Consider the following 16,275-nt stretch of genomic DNA (forward strand, 5'->3'; position numbering starts at 1 on the left):
GTAGAGAACTCCTTTTACTCAAATCTTAAATGTTACAGAAATAACAGTCCTCCATAATTCCCATTCCAGGAAAGACCAGTGTTGCTGTACTGGTATATATTCCTCCAGGTTATGTATTCACAACTGACACTGTATTCTATAGAAATGGCATCTCTAGAACCTGGAGGTGGTATAGGAGAGTGGTTAGTGTGCTGGATTTGGCAGTCTGGTGTCATCTGGGCTGGAATGCAGCATCCATCACCTCCCAGTTCTGTCACCTTGGGAAGTTATTTCTCTTCCCCTCAGTTTCCCCCTCTGCAAAACAGGGCTAAAACTGTACCAATGATCAGTTGAGATTTTAAATGTCAGAGTGGACTTCCTGTGCATGGGAAGGAACCCATAAAGTTGCTTGTGTTTTAAATGATATTTATTAGGGTTGTAAAATTTAAGTCTATTAAGTATTTAAACACAAATCAAATTCATTTCTAAATCTGTCAATTTCATGTTAAAACACTTTCACTTGTTCTTTGATTAATACCAGTGAGCATATTAATTGGATGTATTAAACTTACCATTTATAAATGGGATAGAATTTTTTTAAGCATTACATATTAAAGTCACAAAAGCATACAAATCTAACAAATCGCATTCTCTTGCACATTTAGACACTGTTTATAAACCTCATTTATTAAATTCCCTTAAATATGTCAAATTCACACATTGCTGTATCTGATTGTCCCAGGTACTTCACGCTTCTAACAAGGCAGATTTACACTCTGTAAATCATCTTGGGCCATTCTCTGCCGAGTCCTGAGCACTTATCAGAGTACCCCTGTAAGGGTCTTCCTGAGCCTGAGGGGACATTGGTTAGGAGCATGTACTCCCAGCCAGATTGCTCTGCTACTAACCGGCTACCTGATCTTGGTTCAGTCACATAACTCTTTGTGCCTCTGTTTTACCCTCTGAAAGTGGGAGTAGCAATAATACCAAATTCATATAGAGTTGTTATGATGTTTACCTGAGTTAGTCCATGCAATGCACTTATAACAGTCCGGGTAAGTAATAAGCACTTAACAAATGTGTTATTGTAAATCTAGTAAATCAGAGTCTCTTAGGCATCTATGCAGCATAAAAATCAAACCTATATTTCACTAAAGCGTTTGAATATTCACTATATCCCTAATTGGTCAAATCCTAAGTATTTCAGTGAAAAGTCAGTTTAAAATGTCAGATCTTTATCCAACCTGTGAGATTCTCTAAAACATTTCAAATATCTTAAATACAAAGAACACATACACAAACAGCACAGTGAGTTAAAAATTTGTCACTACATCTTGTAAATATAAGATGTCATTAGAACTATATCATTGTGTATATTATTTGGGATTGCAGTCATTACCCAATGACATTCCAATGGAGGGGAACAGATTTATTTTGGGACTGTTAATCTGATGTCATGTATTCAGCGTTGTCAGTCAAAGACAAGATTGGGGTTATGAATTCAGGATTATGGGTCAAAGGTTCCAGATGGGGGTAGGGAGGGTGGGGGAGGAAAGGATGCACCTTCTGGGGATTCCACCTGCTCTGCCAGTTAACAAGCTGAGCCCATTGTGATAGCTGGGAGCTGCCTGCCATGTAGTAGGAACTCAAAGCATTTCAGGTGGGATTTATTTTCACAACCTAAGGCATCACCTATCCCTTAGCAATCTTACAAGCTTTACCTTTGCCTAATTTTTATAGTAACTACCTTCAAATTTTCCCTGCTTGGTTTGAGAGGATGGAATTCTGCACCTTACCACAGGATAGTTCAGCTAATCTCTTCGCTTATTAAAGTTAAATTCTTCACCTTCTTTATATTTGCTTTCTTATCTAATAAACAGATTATTGTCATAGTCCTACATCATCCTTTCATTGTAAGCCTTCCATGAAATTTTGGAAATCCAATGTCTTGTATATAGTAAGTGCTCAATTGATGTTAACTATTACTATTATTATGTGGTTACTTTTTTCAGCTCTTTTTCTTTTAAACATTTTCACATTCTTTAAATATTTGATTCAGATGCAAAAGAACAATTGTCCTTCAATCAAAACTCAAACTTACACTGGCTTATGGTAAGACACTGTGTTAGCTTCCTGTTGATGTTATAACAAATTACCATGAACTTAGTGACTTAAAATAACACAAATTTGCTCTTACAGTTCTGGAGAGAAATCTAAAATGGTCTCCTGGACCAGGATCAAAGTGTTGGCAGTGGGCTGCATTCCTTTCTGGAGACTCTTAGGTAGAATCTGCTTCTTTGCCTTTTCCAGCTTCTAGAGGCTGCCTGCATTCCTTGGCTCATGGTCTCTTCCTCAAACAATCATATCACTCTGACCTCGGCTCTTGTCATTGTATCTCCTTCTCTGACTCTCCTGCCTCCCTCTTTTCCTTTTAAGGAGGCTTGTAATTACATTGGGCCCACCTGGATGACCCAGGCTAATCTCCCCATCTCGAGATCCTTAATTTAATCATATCTGCAAAGTCCCTTTTGTCATGTAAGGACACATATTCACAGATTTCAGGAATTATGATGTGGACATCTTTGGGCAGCCATTATTCTGACTGCCACAGAAACTATTCCTGAAATTACTGATGATCAGACCAAAGTTGGCGTTATATATCGGCAAATGGAAGGACAAAGGATTCTTATTTCACTGTCCTTTAAATAGACCTTGGCCAAATGTTAATAGCACATGAAGACACATGCTTTGACTATTTGTTTCCTTAGAATTGGGAAAAATTTTAAATCTAAATGGTTCTGAATACCTTCCAGGATTTTACTCTTAGCAATATTTCATATACGGTTGACCCTTGACAGGGGTTTGAACTGTGCATGTCCACTTATACTCTGATTATATTCAATAAATACTACTACAGTACTACACAATCTGAGGTGTGGTTGCACCTGAAGATGCAGAACCACAGGTACCAAGGGCAGACTGTAAAGTTATACTCAGATTTTTGACTGCAAGGAGAGTTGATGCCCCTAACTTCTGTGTTGTTCAAAGGTCAACTGCATATACACTTATTTATATATAGATAACAGTCTCATCTATCCAGAACATGGCAACATGTTCCTAAGCTGCTAAAGCTTAGGAAGTGCATATGCACACACACACACAAACACACACAAGCTGTCCTGAGTAGCCAAAATAGCTGACAAAAAAGTATTAAGACTCTTGTGTTTCACTCATAAGAAAATCTTAGACTCACTCTCAGATCCCATCACTTGATGTATAGTTCTAATAAGCTTGGCTATCTTGTTTTCAATCCTTGGACACTTGAAGTAGAAAATTAGAAGGGCAAGCAGGAAAGCTCTAGGCAGGTAAATTGACAGAACTAAGAAGACTTGAGGACACATATCTCAGTCAATAATGTGCCTTGTTTGTATGATATAGTCAAGTGAAATAAAATAATAATAGATCTGTGCATTCAAGTCAAGTAAGGAAAGTGAGAAATAAGAGGTGTTTTCAGTAGGATCTATTAATTCTCAAACCTTTGGACAATCATTACCTTTCTGGGCTTTCACTTCTTCATATAAAAAAAGAAACACTATTTGATGTCTAGGTTCCTGTCTACTCTAGAATTTTATGATTTCAGATGACAACAATATCTTGTCACAGAGGAGACAATCAGAAGTGCTATGTGTTGTGGTATGTATTAATACTATTTTTTTTATTGTATTTACTACTAATGTGTATTGTATTTACTACTTTACCACACTTAAATACCTCAGTTGTCTGGGATAATTAAGAGTGAGGCAGGCAGGGCAATGCATTTCAGTAGTGTCACAGTCAGAACAATAAGTAATATTTATGAAGCTTTAATCTAACCATCAATTAACGAACAGCTACTATGTGCCAGGCATTGTGTTTGCTGCTAAGTCTCCATGAGAAATTAATTTATTTGCATGTTTCCAGGAAACAGGTGGAGAGCAGCTTGGCAATAACTAAATTAAAACTTTAGGGAATCCCCTGGTGGTCCAGTGGTTAGGACTCCACGCTTTCACTGCCGAAGGCCGGGTTTGATTCCTGGTTGGGAAACTAAGATCCCACAAGCAGTGTGGTGCAGCCAAGACAAACAAACAAACAAAAAACCAAAACCTTTAAAAATATGTAAATGTTTTGATCCAGAAATTCTTCCCAGAAGCTGTCCAACAGAAATTTTCATGCAAGTGCTCAAGATATCTGTTCAAAGATGCTTGCTTATGCATTGTTTGTAATAGTAAAACACTGGAAATGACCTAAATGTCCATCAATAGAATGAGGCAGACCTATATATACCAATGTGAAAAGATGCCCTAGATCCAGTATGAGATGACAAAGAAATTTATGACAGTATGTTTTTCTTTTGTTGATATATAGATATAAGTATATGCATAAAAATACCTGAAGGATACATAACAAACAATAAGGAGCAGGATTATAGGGATTTTTTCTTTCTGCATTTTCTATAATGTTCACTTAAAAATAATAAACACATTACATAGGAAAAACAACAAAAGTAAAACAAATGGAATAATACAAAATAAGAGGTGAGACATTAAATAATAAGTTTTAGCAATATTTTCATGAGGAATTATTGAAACTTCATTTAAAACAACATGTTTTCCAAGAATTTGGAATAGATAAGTTGTTTCACCTGCAGTTCTCTGACCCAGTAGCTAGAAGCTGTGAACTTTCACTCAGTTTACCCCTCTCTTCATCCTGGTTGGTTTCAGCTTTCAATAAAGCTTTTCACCTGAAATTGCTCTTTAAGAGCCCTGGAGTCAGAACATGGGATAATAGTGAGTGTGTGCATGCCAATTTGTTTACCACTAGTCTCTCAGAGGAAATCATGTGCATGTCTGTTTACTTTTCCTTGGAACCTAGAAGGTCACCTCTAAAAATAATCTCGCTCAGTGTCGCAGCTTCCGTGACACAGAGGTACATGCCTCACATGCTTTCTGCAGTTAGTGCCCCCTGCCAGGCCTATCCAGTTCCCCAAAGGATTCAGACCACAGAGGAGGGGAAAGCAGATGCCAGCTAAACTGTCCAGCTATTAGATAATAATGGATAAGCTCTTTAAAGAAAAAAATGGTACACACCTTTTCTCATGGCTGACATTCTAACTACTGATGTTGAACTTTTAAATGTTTATTGGCTGTTTGTATTTCTTCTTTTGTGAATTTCCAAAGGAAATATTAAGAGAAGTTCTGAACCAGAGCACATGGTTACGGTTATTGGACTTTGCAAAAGACACATCTGGGGTGGTTAACCAGCCTTTACCTCTTCCAGAAGGGCCCTGAAGCTCCTATTGAATAGGGGGGCCTGAGAAACTATGCTTTACCTGGGGAACATGTTCCATTTGCCTCTGACCTCCACCCCTCTCCTTCCTGATTGAACATTCCCTTAACTCACGCTGGGCTGGGATCACATTGTGGAAGACCTTGAAAGCCAGACTATGGATTCTAAACAAGGGAGTAAGATGATGAGAGCTCTGCTTTAAGATTAATCGGCATCAGTGTAAAATAGACTTGCAAAGGAAAAGTAAGGAGGAAGAGAGATCAGTTAGAAGTCTATTGTCTAAGTCAGAAATAATGAAAGCCTGGGGTTTCCCTGGTAGCACAGTGGTTAAGAATCTGCCTGCCAATGCAGGGGACATGGGTTCGAGCCCTGGTCTGGGAAGATCCCACATGCTGCGGAGCAGCTAAGCCCCTGCAATCACAACTACTGAGCCTGCACTCTAGAGCCCGCAAGCCACAACTACTGAGCCCGCGTGCCACAGCTACTGAAGCCCACACGCCTAGTGTGCTCCACAACAAAAGAAGACACCGTAATGAAAAGCCTGTACATTGCAACAAAGAGTAGCCCCCGCTCGCCACAACTAGAGAAAGCCTGCGGGCAGCAACGAAGACCCAACACAGCCCAAAATGAAATAAATAACTTTATTTAAAAAAAAAAGAAATAATGAAAGTCTGAACTAAAGTCATGTGCAGGAGAAAAAATGATAAAAAGATGGTAACTGAAGAAGTGGAATCTATGGAATTTTATGGCTGATTGGATCCAGTGTGCAAAGGAGTTCCATGTTTTCTAGAAGATTTTAAGACTTGCGCTAGGAAACTGGTGGTGCCATTATGGAGGAGATGTCCCACACTGGACTCTGAACTCATCGTCTCACACCAACAACTGTTTCGTCATCTATCTTCAATTGCTCACTTTCACTCAAGCCTACTCAAGAGTCTCCTGTATTTAAAAAAATGAAACAAAACAAACCTTTCCCCTTGAGAGGTGGAGGGAAGAGTAGGCTACTGACATCCTCATCTTAAATGTAGGGAGCCAAGAGACACTATCTATGATTAATGGAATGAAAAATAGAGCATAAGTAAGTTGTGAAGGTGGCCAGCAGAGAAACTGAGAATGGTGATACAACCACTTTGGATGACAGAGGTATAAGAGAATTAAATTCTCATTCAACATATCAGGAAGTTAATAGATAATGTCTAAGGTGAATCAAGAAATAGTCATATTACGAGGTTAATTAGCAATATGGAGGTTACCACAACACAGAAGTAGTTCAAAGTGGTTGCCTCTTGGGGAGGGTGGCTTGGAGAATTGTTGCTTTTTAGAACCAACTGCATGTAGTTCTTTGATGTGGTTTTTGAAGCTTTTTTCAAAATAGTAAAGAGAGAGGTCTTTAAAAAATTCTCCCTAACTCACATTTCCTTATAGCTACTACTGGCTCTCTTATTCCTTAAAATACATTCCTTAATATATAATAATAACAGCCAACATTTATTGAATTATTTTTATGTGCCGTGGACTGTGCTACCTGCTTTATTTTCATCACCTCATTTAATCTTCACAGTGAACTTATTGCAACTAGACATCTTGAAAAAGTTGTCTATGCTCACCACCTGCATTTGCTTACCATCCAATCTCTCTTCAACCCACTCCAGACTGGCTTTTGCCACCCAAACTCAGCTGAGACTGCTCTCAGTAAGAGCACCCATAATTTCCCTATTGCTGAAACTGGTTACACTTTCAGCATCTTAAACTCCACTCCTTCCCTCCCTTTCTTCCACAAGATCACATTGTTTCCAATGTTTTTGGCTTCTTCTCAGCCTCCCTTAAGGTAACTTCTTCTCCTCAGCTCCTAAATGTGGGTATGCCTCAGAGTTCCTTCTTCAGCCTGCTCTTCCTCTCACTTTATATCCCTTTGGAGGATTCATAGACTCCTATTGCTTAAGTTACCATTGATGAACCTCAAACCTCCATCTCTAGCCCAACAGTTCTTCCTCCTGAACCCCAAAGGCTGTGGTAGGTGCTCCTTCTGTGCATTCCCATAGGGCCCTATCATAGCACTTACCACACCACCATATTTACCTGTATCTTCTGTTTCTCTTACTAAAATTGCAAACCTTTAAGGGGTAGATGGTAGATTATTCATCCTGGCTGAGAGCATCAACCCACTGAACGAATTATGGGAGATGGTCCTATGCATTAGAAAGAACATGGAGTCTGGATCCAGACAGACCTAGATTTGGGTTTCTTCCTCATGGCTTCTTCAGCTATAAAATGCAGATCACAGTCCTTCCTCACAGAGCCACTGTGAAGATTAAATGAGGTGCTAGTACAGTATGTTGGTACTTGGGAGCTTGGGGTCAGTGTGTGTTCCCTTACCCGACTCAGAGCAAGCTGGGAACCTGGTTTGAAGGGAACAGGATGAATTCAGAGGTAGGTCACGCAGGAGGAGAGGCCAGTGGGGAGCAGTGAGTTGGGCCCAAAGCTGAAGTGGGAGCTTGAGGTACAGGTTTAGGAGTCATCAGTTTAGGGGCACTGTGCTGAGGCCTAGGAGTACGCAAACGAGACCGTGCCTTGGGGGAGGCTCAGGCCTAGGGTTGCCTTTGCAGAAGAAGGAGGAAGGGGACTTCCCTGGTGGCGCAGTGGTTAAGAATCTGCCTGCCGGGCTTCCCTGGTGGCGCAGTGGTTGAGACTCCGCCTGCCGATGCAGGGGACATGCGTTCGTGCCCCGGTCCGGGAGGATCCCACATGCCGCGGAGCGGCTGGGCCCGTGAGCCATGGCCGCTGAGCCTGCGCGTCTGGAGCCTGTGCTCCGCAACGGGAGAGGCCACAACAGTGAGAGGCCCGCGTACTGAAAAAAAAAAAAAAAAAAAAAAAAAAAGAATCTGCCTGCCAATGCAGGGGACACGGGTTCAATCCCTGGTCCACGAAGATCCACATGCCACAGAGCAACTAAGCCCGTGTGCCACAACTACTGAGCCTGCGCTCTAGAGCCTGTGCTCTGCAACGAGAAGCCACCGCAATGAGAAGCCTGCGCACCACAGCAAAGAGTAGCCTCTGCTCACTACAAATAGAGAAAGCCCGCATGCAGCAACGAAGACCCAATGCGGCCAAAAATAAATAAAATAAAAATTTATAAAAAAAAAAAAAGGAGGAAGAATGGTCTGAGGGATGTTGGAGGAGAACCAGGATGATGAGAGAGAAGCAACAATGTCACACACTGCAGAGAGGCTGAGGAGAAAGTGTCCCTGGGCTTGGGCTTAAAGAGGTCATTGATGTCCTTGGAAAGAGTGTTGATGGCTGTTTTGTGTGGTTAATCATTTGTTCTAGCTCAGAGCAGAATGAGGGGGGCCATGTGGGACTTGGAGTTCCAGAGCAAAAGCCATCTGAACTGATAAGCTGGGAAGGAAGAGCTGAATAAAACAGTAGCAGTAAAAACTGTTTGTAAATTAGCCACAAGGCTGAGTTGGGACACATGTCAGTGCCCAGATGCCAGGGCTCTTCCCCACCTCTCTCCCCCACTCCCATTAACTCCTGCCCCACTTAAGAATACCCAGGAATAACCACTCCTGGGTGGCGGGAAGTTGTGGAAGCACATACAAAAGCGTATACAGAGGTTTTTGTTTAAGAGCTACCATTTATTCTTTTCTATGTGGCAGACATTGTGTTAAATGTCTTGTGCACATTACCTCACTTACTCAACAATCCTTTAAAATATCGTCAATTAATTAATGTGAAAACTAAGACTCAAACAAGTTAATTAAGTTGTTGGAAGTCAACTGGTAAGTGATGAACTGAGATGAAAACTGGATCTCTGACTCTAGAGCCCTTGCTCTTTACTAGCCTGCTGGGTGTGGATGGAGGCTGGGGCAGCATGGGAGAGGGGACCTGGAGAAATCAGTCTGGTAGTCAATGGAGAGGCATGGCGAGGCTTCTGGAATCTGTTAAGGAATATGTTTTATAGATGTAACCCACTTCCCTGACACTGCCAGCCAAGTAGTGAGTAGAGTTTACTGTACACCAAAGGGTACGTCTAGAGCTGCATAGTCCCATAACATTTCTGCACTCATAGAATATTCTCCATCTGTGTTGTTGAATACAGTAGCCATTAGCCACATGTGGCGACTGAGCAATTGAAACGTGGCTACTGTGACCAAGGAACTGAACTTTTAATTAGTTTTTTTAAAAATTTATTTTAAAATTTATTTATTTTCTATTTTTTGGCCGCACTCCATGGCATGCAGGATCTTAGTTCCCCGACCAAGGATGGAACCTGCGCCCCCTGCAGTGCAAGCACAGCATCTTAACCACTGGACCACCAGGGAAGTCCCTAATTTTAATTAGTCTAAATTTAAATTTTAAAACATCTGATTCAGTTACTGGAAAATTTTAAGTGTATTTTGAACACTGATATATAAAACTACTTTTTCAATTACAAATTTGTGAACTCTAAATACAGTTAGCATTCAAATTGATATTTGTTGTACATGTAATATACACTAGATTTCAAAGACTTATATGAAAGAAATGAATATAAAATAGCTCATTAATAATTTTAATTCGCTACATGTTGAAATAATATTTTTGATATGTTGATTTAAATAAATACATTATTAAAATTAATTTCACCTGGTTGTAGAAAAAAATTTTAATGTGGCTACTAGAAAAATGTTAATTGAATGTGTGGTGTGCATTATATTTCTGTTGGACAGCTTTGATCTGAAGGTAGGATCCTGGTACTAACAGAAGTTTCAGTCAAATGGTGGGGTTGGAAGGCCTTTCCCCAATTTTTACTACTCTAGTTGTCTCCATTCGTCCTTTTTCTCCATACTTCTTACCCCTCACACCCTTGAGGTAGGGAAGGGATTAGGTGCCTAATCATACCTCTACAGAGTATTTAATTTTAAAAGACAACAGAGGTCATGTGGATGTCTTACATAAAGGAATGGCTCACTGTCAATTGGATTTCAGGCCTCAGTGAGGGGGTATTTGGCCTTGTAGAAGTCTCTGTTGATAGGTGCTGGTGGCATCCTTCTTGGACTTCAAAGATTGTCCTGATTTACATGTTCTGACCATGTAAGTATTCATACTTGTCAAACCTTGGGAATCCCATTTAAAATTCCAAAATGTGTATCCATAGGAAATTATCTGTTCTGCTTATTTGTAATACCACTTTCTCTATTATTAAAAATGGGCCTTTCTGAGGCACTGAAGGACACCTGTACCTGCAAACCTGTCTTGCTGAAGCCCCAAATCAGAGCTGGCATCACCGGGTGAGAGACTAAAATGCTGAAGATTGTACATCTCCAAAGTTGGCTCTTTGGAGCCTCTATTAAAAGGTCATGTAGAATCTCTTATTTATTTATGATTTTAAAATAAAGTAGCCTTGGGGAAAACAATAGAGAGAGGGCATTTGGGTGGACTCATATTATTGCTGAGAGGACTAAATGAATTCATATATGTAAGGTGCTTGTACCAGTGTCTGGAATATAATAAACCCTCAACTCAATCAGTGTTAACTATTAATATAAAATAAGCATAGGATACTTCTAAGTGTGTGCTAGAACTTATGTGGTCACATGTGATCAACATCTGATTCCAATTAATTATTTATTGGAAGCACACTAGACTATCTTACCCAACAGAAAGAAAAGTTAGAACAGTCAGACCCCAGGGAGCTGGGTACAGCTGGACCTCAAGAACTTTGAACGCTGCAGGCACTCTCTGTCTCTTGTCTTTGTGCTTCTGTGTGTGCTGATTTCATTCTCGCTCACTGCAGATGGGCTTCCTCACGTGGCCAGAAACCAACAACTCCCCAAACTACCTCTTGCAACTTCGTCCACTGGAGAGAGCTTCTTCTGAGTTATAGTTTATTTTATTTTTATTTATTTATTTATTTTATTTATTTATATTTGGCTGCGTTGGGTCTTCGTTGCTGCATGCAGGCTTTCTCTAGTTGCAGAGAGCAGGGGGGCTACTCTTCGTTGCAATGCACAGGCTTCTCATTGCGGTGGCTTCTCTTGTTGCGGAGCACAGGCTCTAGGTGCGCGGGATTCAGTAGTTGTGGCTCCCGGGCTATAGAGTGCAGGCTCAGTAGTTGTGGCACAGGAGCTTTGTTGCTCCGCAGCATGTAGGATCTTCCCGGACCAGGGATCAAACCCTTGTTCCCTGCACTGGCAGGTGGATTCTTAACCACTGTGCCACCAGGCAAGTCACCCTGAGTTATAACTTAAAAAAAAGAAAAAATCCAAGGGAAGGACTATGGGTGGCTTAGCTTGGGTCAGGTACCCATCCTTAGACCAGTCAACTTGGGTGGTGGGAGCCGGGACATATAAGAGCCTGACTGCTCCTGTGGGAAACCTATGATTGGAGTTTGGGTAGAGAAGTTCCCTTACATAAAGGAGCGTGTTGGATAGACCCTTGCCATGCTCAGTCGTGGGCTGGAGACTGCCAGGGAAAAGCTCGGCCTCAGCTCAATTACTGCAGCATATCCCTACGGTGCTGCAAATTGAGACTGTCAGTTAACTGCTCCTTGCAGCTCATCACTAAGTTCTTTCCTGAAGGGACATTTGAACAGCGCACCTATCCGTTGTTGCCGTGGTTCATGCCTTGTGCCGCAGACTTACTTCTCTGCACAGGTTCAGGGAGCAGCTCCTTCATGCTTCTCCATCCTGTGGCGTCTGAGCTTTATTTAACCATACCCTTTCAGGCTGGCATTGCTACACCTGTCCACTCAAGGTTGCAGTTCGATGATAAATTGCTAAGAGGCACCCACGTGGGTCTCTTGAGTTCCACACATAGTCCTCCTTTCTCCCATTGTATAACAGGAGCCCTGCCTCCACTTGCTGATCAGGGACAATGACCACTGCCAGTATGGTGACTCTTCTTCCTGCCTGTTGGTCCTCAGACACAGGAATCCAAAGTGCCCAGGCAGCAGCCATAGTTTGTCATTCACTGTGTTCAATGGCAAGAGTGTACTTCCTGACTAGGCCCTCCAACCCTGAAGAGTCCAGAGTTGCTGTAAGGGGAAACACAAAGTCCTCCAGTGAGGTGATGGTGAGTGGAGTCACTCCTGCTTCCACTTCTTGGTTCCTAGGCACATATTTTCCTCCTACTGGGGACACAGCACCATATAGAGGGCTCTGATTCAGTGCATATACTGCATCCAGGAGCAGTGCCCGATCCTTAAGAGTCTTGCCTCTAAGATGGCATTTCAGCTATGCTTTCAGCAGGTCATTCCATCACTCTATCAGGTCAGCATCTTCTGATACTGCAGCGAATCTCAAGATCCTGGCCCTACACCCACACCTCCTTTGTTGAGAACAGGGTCCCCTGGTCATATCCTATGTTGTGTGGGATTCTATGCCTGTGGACCAAATACTCTGTAAGCCCCTGGAAACCTGCATAGTGGCAATGGCTGCAGCTCTGAGGTTAGGAAAAGCAAATCCATATTCAAATAAATGTCCATTTATGTGAGAATGAATCTGTCTTCCGGGATGCAAGGGGCCCAATTATTCTACTTATTACTGGTGGGCCTCCTCGAGGAACAGAGCCATATAAGGGGCTGGGCACTGGTCTCTGACAGGTTGCATATTCAAAGGCAGTAATTGCAAGGCCAGCTTTGATATGTGGGAGTCCATGCCATTGGGCCCATGCATAGCTTCTGTCTCTGCCACCGTGGCCACTCCATTCATGTGCCCATTGTGCCAGTTCCAGTGACAAAGCTTGCACCCACAATTGCACTGACCTGACTGTAACAAGATTGGCTTTTTCCCTCCTCCTTTAGCTGGTCATACTGGATGCACCCTGTGCCATAGGTGTGAGCTGAGGGAGGAACACTATTGCTCTTATCAGGTCCAGTATGTCCCAGTCAACTTATGTGGGGATTTAACAGTAACTATCAATCTGGCAGCCAGAAGAGGAGGTGGCACAGCTCCTGAGGGGGTATCTGTTGCCTTGAGGAGTGGCCTGTGCAGTGTTGTCCTACACAGCGAGTGGTGGGCCACCTCTGTAAATTCTGGGGGTTCAGGGGAGTCTGCCGAAGCACTATCTTTGAGGGTATCCACTGAGATGTTCCCGTCCCATGTTTCAGGGTCCCAGGTTTTCTCAACCAGGGAATAACAGACCTGCCCTGTCTGAGCAGTCAACTGTTTGGGGGCCTCCTAGCTATCAGACCCTGAGTTTACTCCTGTGTTGTGCTAACTCTTCTACTTTGTAAGCTACTAAAGAGACCTTCTGGCTCTTGTATTTAGCCATAACTATTTGTTAATTGCCCTCCATTTCCAATTATTCCTCTGTAGGATGTCAATGCAACTTTTTAATGCCCAGCCAATTCCATTATCCTTATGCCTGTTCACAGGCATTTAAAAAGGCTTGCATCATCTCACCAGCCAGGGCATTCAGCACTAGGATTTCACTCTCAAGTCACTACTGGTGATATTTTTAGCAACTGGGCTACCACTGGTGGCTGAGACTATCCATGTCCACATACCACTTGGAAGGGATCCTCCTTAACAGGAGGGAGGTATGTGGTCCAGTCTTCAAACTGAGCTTGTCATTTCAGTCCACTTCCAGTACCATTTGTGTTGGTGGTTCCTCTGAGCAGCAGATATCAAGGCAGAGTTAGAAATGCAAGAGATTTATTGCTGGTAACATCTATTAAAGGACAAAAGGGGAAAGGATCAGGAGTAGTCAGGGTAGAATTTTAGACTGTGATACAGGTCTGACACATGGGAAAGGAGAGGGGAAAGGAAGGACTGAGTAGGAAGAGCCTTAGACTGAGGTATAGCTCTGACAAAATCTTGGCCAGCCCACAGAGGGGGCCAATGTTGGGCAGAAATGTCCAGGTACTAGTAGCTATACCACGCTTAGTCACTGGCTGAGAGCTTCCTGGGAAGAAGGTGGTCACGGTGTGTAGTAACTAGAGGACAGAAGAGGGCTTCTGAGATTTTGGTAATGATCTGTTTCTTAGTCTGGGTTTCAGGTGTGTGGTCATTTTATAAAATTTTATCAAGCTCAGTTTTGATCTGTGAACTTTTATGAATATATGCTGTATTTCTATTTTTAAAAAGTCTTAGGTTTTTCTTAGGAAACCTAAGTTTCCATCAGTGAAGGACCTGCTAAATAAATCATAGGACAGTCATACAATGGAATACAATGAAATGGTTTAAAAATAATGATGAAAACCTATATTTAATGGCACTAGCGTATGTTCTCGATATAGCATTTTTAAATTTAAAGAAGTGACACAAAAATATGTTCAATATGATTCGTTTTACCAAAAATGTAATAAGTCATGTTTTTACACTTAGAAAAAAGATTATGAGTATTTTCCATAAAATATTAATAGTGGTTATCTTTGGACAGTATATTAATAATTATTATTTTCTTTATCTTTTTAATGTAGTTTCTAAATTTTTCTAATGAAAATTTAATACTTTTTTAGTCCAAACTCTTCCCCAAAAACTATTTAAAAATAAATAAATTGGTCTATGTTTTAAAATAAGTAATCACTCTATCATTCAATGTTCACACTGAGCATCTACAAAGAGCAGAACTTTGTGCTATGTCTTTACAGGGATTTTTTTTAAAAAAGAGCCTAAGAGGATAAACTTTGGGAGTTTATCCCTTCTTGGAGACATGACAGACACACATAGAATTAGAGAATTAGTTTATAGTCAATAGCCAGGTTATGAGATCCTTTAGGGTAGGGAATCAAAGCTTATTCATGTATGTACACCCAGGGTCTTTTGCATTGCCTGGAATATATCAGAGTTCCATAGGTATTATTCAACCAAATGAAGAAATTAACTAATGAATAATAAATTAATTTTAAAAATGAATGTTGGATGAGGATAGGGCATTTGGGACTAGGGAGTAGTATGAGATGGCTACAGAATTGGCAATGTCATTCATAATGTTATAATCATGTTTCAGCTATAGTCTATAAGGTGATGACTCCTGCATCCTTACCTCCTTCCCTTACCTCTTTCATGAGTTGCAGACAAACATTTATAACAGCAAACCTAATGTTGACACCTGGATGTTCCAAAGGCACCTGCAATGTTTGAGGTTGAACTCATTTTCTCACTAACCCTGTTCCTCCTCTCCTGCTGCTAATGCCACTCAGACCAGAATTGCAGAAGTCATCTTGGACTTCATCCTCTCCCTCAGTCTTCACATTCAGTTTGTTAATAAAATGTTCTTATTTCTATTTCTTGAATAATTTTAGAATTTGGATTTTCCTCCCCTCTGGTTTCTTCTCTCTGGCCATTCTTCCTTACTATCTATCTTCTTTGTCATTGTTAAGTTGATTTTTCTAAAATGCAAATTTAATCATGCTTCTCTCTTCCTTAGGGTTGTCTAATAGCTCTTTGCTGCTGTAGGATAAAACCCGTATTCCTTGGTTAACCTGGCTTACAACGTCTTCCACATCAGGTCCTGTCTACCTCACATATCTCCCCACAAGGCTGGGGGATGCTGGTGGTGGGGATTATATTCTCTTCATCTTCATCATTCCAGTGCCTAACACAGTTTTAAGAATCCAATAAAGTTTTCCTAAATGAGTGAATGAAGAGATAAGACCTGAAATAGGCTTTGAAGTTTAGGCTGAGTGGATAAAATATAGATAGAGGATCTAATCTGGATCCTTCAAACAATTATTGGGCTACTAAGTTGAGCTTATTGATCAAAGAGATTTCTTGTCATTAATTTTTGTATCTCCATAACCTTCCAATGCTTAGCACATAATAGGTATTCAATAAATATTGGATTAACTAATAAATAAACTGATGAATGGCATTATGTATTTAGCCAAGTGAGCATTTCTTTTGGGAAATGTAATGCTCAATTAACTACAGAGCAACTTATTTGGGGAAGGGATGAAAACTCCATTAATTCTTTGTGACAAGGCTACTATGCTGGCCACATACCTGAGCAAACAGACCAGGCCTGAAGAGCACAAATTTTATTGAC

Source organism: Leucopleurus acutus (assembly GCF_964270905.1).
Source record: "Leucopleurus acutus genome assembly, chromosome: 12".
Taxonomy (NCBI): domain Eukaryota; kingdom Metazoa; phylum Chordata; class Mammalia; order Artiodactyla; family Delphinidae; genus Leucopleurus; species Leucopleurus acutus.